A 6,584-nucleotide genomic window follows, 5' to 3' on the forward strand; every position below is an offset into this window, starting at 1 on the left:
GAGGCTGCCCGTGATGGGACAGCTCAGGAAAACATGGTGGAGCTGGGTCAGGCCCTGGGCAGGGAGGAGGGGGCCGAGGTGGTGGCCGGGCATGAAGCCCGGGTGAGGAGAGAGCCCAGGGTGGCTGCCAGCGAGGTAACCAGGGCCACCAAGGTGAGACAGCAGGTGGAGGTGTCCTTGGGGCTGCTGGAGCGCTTGGTGGCCGCGTGTGACGCAGCCACCGCCTTCCCCCGGGAGCTGCAGTGCCTGCTCGAGGGCATCAGGGCTGCCCTGGAGGGGACAAATGAGGCGTCCCCCGATGTCCCCAAGGACCTGGTGGCCAAGGATCACCTGCTCTGGCCAAGCAGCTGTGGGAGGCCAACGCCCGCCTGGTGAAGGATCACCTGGTGGGGACAGTTCCAGACACCATCAAGTTCTTGTTCAATGGCGGTCCTGCCGGCCCCAGTGCCTGTGGGGTGGCTGAGTGGTGCCAAAGAGCCATTGAGGACATCCCAAGGCTCCTTCGACCCCTGGAGCGTCTCCAGAGCGTCCCCAAGGTGTCCCCAGTGAGTGTGGAGCCCCAAGAGGCGCGATGGGTGGGGGGAGAGTGGGACAAGGGGACACTGGGTGGGGAGAGAGAGTTTGGGGGCCAGGGGAGGGGGCAGTGGGGGATGGGAGGGCACGGGGCGGGGTGGGGTTGGCGGAAGGGGACAGAGGGTGGCAAACGGGACGGGTGTGAGTGGCAGGAAGGGGGGAGGTGAGAAATGGAGAGGGGGCAGTGGGGTATGGGGGTGACACGGGGTGGGAGGGGACATAGGGGCGAGCAGGAGTGGCAGAGTGGACAGCAGTGGGAGCCACCACCTGGCCAAGTGTCACCTGCTGGGGACACTTCAAGACATCATCGACTTCTATTTTGATGGCGATCCCACCAGCCCCAGGGGAGTGGCCGAGCGGTGCCAAAGAGCCACTGAGGACATCCCAAGGCTCCTTCGCCCCCTGGAGCATCCTCAAGGTGTCCCCAAGGTGTCCCCAGTGAGCATGGAGCCCCAAGAGGTGTGATGGCGGGGACAGGGGGACAGAGGGGACAGTGGGGGGGAGGGAGCACAGGGGTGGGGAGGGAGAATGGGTGATGGAGAGGACATGGGGCTGGCGGGATGGGACAGGGGGTCGCAACGGGGACAGGAGGGAGTGGCAGGAAGGGGGAAGGTGACAGACAGGTGGAGGGGAAAGGGGGGCACGAGGGCAGTGGGGGATGAGGGGACAGTGGGCGAAAGGGACACGTGTGGTGGCAGAGGGGACAGCAGGGGGTGGCATGGGTTATGAGTGTGGTGGCAGGGGTGACAGAGGGGACAAGATGCTGACAAAGGGAGGAGAAAAAGGGGACCCCTCGGTGGCAGGGGGCCACCCCAGGTGGCCACAAGTGTCTCCAAGTCCCTGACACCTCCCCTGTCCCCTCCACAGCTGTCCCCGGCTCTGCTGCAGCCACAGGTCTCTGTGGTGGCCACCCTGGGCATGCTGCTGGCCACCCTGCCCAGGCAGGACGAGATGAAGGTCATGTCCGCATTGCACCTGTACTGGGACCTGGTGGATTTCTCCAAGGACCTCTGGGTCACTCTGTACCGCATTGATGACACATGGTGGCACCACTATGTCACCTCTGATGATGATGATGATGCTGTCCCCTCACTGAGCCAGGCCCTGGCTGCCAATGAGGGCGCCCCATGGACCCCCCGAAACCATGTGACAATGGCAGTCAGCAAGTGGCAGCGGTCGGTGACTGTTCTAGTGGACAGCTGGGCCCAGCTGGCCAGGAAAGCCACGAAGCTCCACAACACCCGCAGGAGGGTGGCCACTGAGGCAGAAAGCCTGGTGGCCACCGCCACTGACTGGGCACGGTTCCCGCAGACCGTGGCTCGCCTTGATGGGACAGCTCAGGAAAACACGGAGGAACCGGATCTGCCCCTGTTCAAGAAGGAGTGGGCCGAGCTGGTGGCCGGGCATGAAGCCCGGGTGAGGAGAGATGCCATGGTGGCTGCCAGCCGGGTAACCAAGTCCACCAAGGAGAGACAGCGGGTGGAGGCGGCCCTGGGGCTGCTGGAGCGCTTGGTGGCCGCGTGTGACGCAGCCACCGCATTCCCCCGGGAGCTGCAGCACAGGCTCAGGGACATCGAGGCCTCCATGAAGGGGACAAATGAGGCGTCACCCAATGTCCCCGAGGACTTGGTGGCCAAGCTGGCCGTGGCCGAGCAGCTGTGGGAGGCCAACGCCCGCCTGGCCAAGGGTCACCTGCTGGGGACACTTCAAGACACCATCAAGTTCTTGTTCACTGGTGGTCCCACCAGCCCCAGGGGAGTGCCCGAGCAGTGCCAAAGAGCCATCGAGGACATCCCAAGGCTCCTTCGACCCCGGGAGTGTCCCCAAAGTGTCCCCAAGTTGTCCCCAGTGAGCATGGAACCCCAAGAGTTGCGACAGGGTGGGGTGGGGTGGGGAGGAGGGACAGCAGAGGGGACACGCAGCAGAGGGGCAGGGGGCGGGAAGGTTTGCGAGGTGGGGGCCAGGGGGTGGCAGCACGAAGAAAATGCTGGTAAAGGGATGGAGGGGACAAAGGGGATCCCTCAGGGGCAGGGGTCCACCGCAGGAAAGCATAAGTAGCACCATGTCCCTGACACCTTGCCTGTCCCCTCCCCAGCTGTCCCCAGCCCTGCTGGAGCCACCGGTCACCCTGGTGGCCATCCTGGGTGAGCTGCTGGCCACCCTGCCCAGGCGGGACAAGGTGATTTTGCTCGAGTCCTCAGGGTGCCTGTACTGGGACCTGGTGGCCTTCACCGAGAACCTCCGCGTCACCATGTACTGCATTGATGACACCTGGTGGCCCGACATTGTCACCTCCGATGATGATGACCCTCCCACCTCCCTGAGCCAGGCCCTGGATGCCTACGAGAGCACCAAATGGACCACCTGGGACCGTGTGACATGGGTGGCCAGCAAGTGGCAGGGGTTGGTGGCTGTAGTTGAGGAGAGCTGGACACGGCTGGCCAGGGCAGCCACCAAGCTCTGCAACACCTGCAGGGAGGTGGCCACCGAGGCGGCTGAGATGGCGGCCACGGCCACCGCCCGGGCCAGAGAGCTGCAGGACGAGGCTGCCCGTGATGGGACAGCTCAGGAAAACATGGTGGAGCTGGGTCAGGCCCTGGGCAGGGAGGAGGGGGCCGAGGTGGTGGCCGGGCATGAAGCCCAGCTGAGGGGAGATGCCATGGTGGCTGCCAGCGAGGTAACCAGGGCCACCAAGGTGAGACAGCGGGTGGAGGTGGCCCTGGGGCTGCTGGAGCGCTTGGTGGCCGTGTGTGACGAAGCCGTCGCCTTCCCCCAGGAGCAGCAGCGCCTGCTCAGGGACATCAAGGCCTCCGTGAAGGAGATATATTTTGAAACCCCTGCTGTCCCCGAGAACTTGGTGACCAAGGTGGCCGAGCCCGAGCGGCTGTGGGAGGCCAACGCCCGCCTGGTCAAGGATCACCTGGGGGGGACAGTTCCAGATCCCCTCAAGTTCTATTTGACTGGTGGTGCGGGCAGCGCCACCTCCTGTGGCATGGCCGAGCGGTGCCAAAGAGCCATCGAGGACATCCCGAGGCTCCTTCAATCCCCGAATCATCTCCAGAGTGTCCCCAAGGCGTCCTCAGTCAGCATGGAGCTCCAAGAGGTGAGACAGGGTAGGGGGAGAGGGGGACAGAGGGGACACGGCGGGGGAAGGGGCAGCAGGGGGTGAGGGGACAGGGGTGGCATCATCGGGGGTGGCAGTGGGGACAAGATGCTGACAGAGTGATGGAGGGGAAAAAGTGACCCCTCGAGTACACAAGCCATCGAGGACATCCCAAGGCTGCTGTGGGGACAGTGATGCCACCACTGTGACCTCACTGGGGCAATGATGTCACTGGAGAGACTTGTGGACACTCGAGTGCCACCAGCTCCTTGTGTCACCAGGACCCCCTCAGTTGCCACCAGTTCCTCGAGTGCCACCAGCTCCTTGTGTCCCCAAGAGCTCCTCAATTGCCACCAGCTCCTCATGTCACCAAGAGCCCCTCAAGTGCCACCAGTTCCTCAAGTGCCACCAGCTGCTCGTGTCACCAAGACCCCCTCAGTTGTCACCAGTTCCTCGAATGCCACCAGCTCCTTGTGTCACCAAGAGCTCCTCAAGTGCCACCGGTTCCTCACGTGCCACTAGCTCCTCGTGTCACCAAGAGCCCCTCAGTTGTCACCAGTTCCTCGAGTGCCACCAGCTCCTTGTGTCACCAAGAGTCCCTCAAGTGTCACCACCTCCCTGAGTGCCACCAGCTCCTTGAGTGCCACCAAGAGCACCTCCAGTGTCACCAGTTCCTCAAGTGCCACCAGCTCCTCGTGTCACCAAGAGCTCCTCAAGTGCCACCGGTTCCTTGAGTGCCACCAGCTCCTTGTGTCACCAAGAGTCCCTCAAGTGTCACCACCTCCCTGAGTGCCACCAGCTCCTCGTGTCACCAAGAGCTCCTCAATTGCCACCAGCTCCCTCAGCTGCCACCGGTTCCTTGAGTGCTACTAGCTCCTCATGTCACCAAGAGTCCCTCAAATGTCACCACCTCCCTGAGTGCCACCAGCTCCTCGTGTCACCAAGAGCCCCTCAAGTGTCACCACCTCCCTGAGTACCACTAGCTCCTCGAGTGCCACCAGCTCCTCGTGTCACCAAGAGCCCCTCGAGTGCCACCAGCCTGGGACAGAACTGGTGCCACTGGGCGGGTGGCACTGCCGTGTCCCTGGTGCCACCTGTGTGCTGTCCCTGTGTCCCCTCAGAGGGGACACGAGGAGCGGCAGAGGGACACGGGGGTAGTGGCAGGGGACAGGGGCTCACAAAGGGACTGAGGGGACAGCAGAGCCCTCCAGGGAGGTGACAAGGGGACAAGGGGGACCCTGCTCGTCAGGGTGGTGGTAACAGTCCAGATGAAATGGTCTTGTTGAAGCGGTGATCCCCTAGAAAAGATCTGGGAGCTCTTGTCCTCTGAAGCCAGTGGGTAAGGGCTGCCTGTCCTGTCCCAAAGCCCAGATTATATCCAGGTGGGGATGCTGAGCTCCTCCCCCTGGGCGGAGCCTCTCACAATGGGCTGATGTCGTTCTGAGCTGTGATAGGTCCTTGATTGCCCATCAAACAGAAATGGCTCCCGGAGAGAGTTATGTCTGAGCCATGACTTCAATTAAGCCTCACAAAGATAGTGAGCTTCCTTTGCAACTGTCTCTGAAAAATTAGTGAGTAGAAGAGCTGGATGATATTAGTTTTATTTTAGAAAACATTGCCGCTGGTTTGATAATTACTTTTTTTTCTTTTCCTCCCTGCCATTCCTGCCTGGATGGAATCTGAGGTTTGGAACAGCACAGCAACCTTTGCCAACTGCATTCCCAAAGGAGCAGCTTTCTTCTTATTCTGGTTCTTTATTTTTATTTTTGAATTTATCTTTATTATTGTTTCTTTTTCAAAATTAATTTTTATTATTTGTATTCTTATCTTTATGTTAATTTTGTTTTTATATTGATTTTATTTCTTTTTATTTTTTATTATTTTTCATTTTATTTTTATTCTTCATTTTTATCTTATTTATATTTTTATTTCTATCTTTATTTATTGTGTTAATTTTTTAATGTTTAATTTTATTTGTATCTAATTTTTATTTTTATTTGTATCTAATTTTTATTTTTATTTGTATCTAATTTTTATTTTTATTTTTATTGTATATTACTTTGTTCTACTTTTTTAATCTTGTTTTCATTTCTGCACCGGGACCACAATACCCACAATGCACCGCGTTTCCGCCAGGACTTCTGCCAGCTCCGGCTTCTGATTGGTTCTCGCAGCGTTTGGCCGCCAGAGGTCTCGTGGGAGAAGCGGCGCCGCCATCTTTGTTGAGGGCAATTTTGTGGGCTCCTCCGAGCTCTTCGTGTTCCCTCCTAAATCCAAGCCGGGAACGGCGGAGTTAATCCGGTTGGAAATGGTGGGATGGAGCCTAAACCCCCTGGGGTGGAGCCTAAACCCCCTGGGGCTGAGCCTAAACCCCCTGGGGCTGAGCCTAAATCCCCTGGGATTCAAAGTGCCCAAATCCTGGAGCTTCCCGTGGATTGGGACGGTACCGGAAGAGGCGGTGACGTCACCGAGGCTGGCCCCGCCCCTTTCCGTCTCCTCCCGAGCCAACGGGGAGGGGGAGGGGACAGTGGGGGATGGGAGGGGGAACAAGGGAGGGACAGAGGGGACCCAGGGAGGGCGCGGCGCCACCGCGGGAGGCCACAAACGCCACCAGGTCCCTGACACCTCCCCTGTCCCCTCCGCAGCTGTCCCCCCCTCAGCAGGAGCTGGCGTCTCTGGTGTTCGCGGTGGCCACCCTGGGCATGGCGGTGGCCATCGTGAGCGGGCGGCACCGGGGCGCGTACCCCCGGCCCTTGAGGAGCTTCACCTGGCTGCTCAGCGACACCCTGGGCCACCGCGGTGTCCCCTCCCCGGGCCGGGCCCTGGCCGCCTGCAAGGCCGGCCCTGAGGCCACCGGGGCCGACGTGAGGGCCGCGGCCAGCGCCCGGGGCGACCCGGTGGCCGCGGC

Source organism: Onychostruthus taczanowskii, unplaced genomic scaffold (assembly GCF_017590055.1).
Source record: "Onychostruthus taczanowskii isolate IOZ18803 unplaced genomic scaffold, ASM1759005v1 scaffold296, whole genome shotgun sequence".
Taxonomy (NCBI): domain Eukaryota; kingdom Metazoa; phylum Chordata; class Aves; order Passeriformes; family Passeridae; genus Onychostruthus; species Onychostruthus taczanowskii.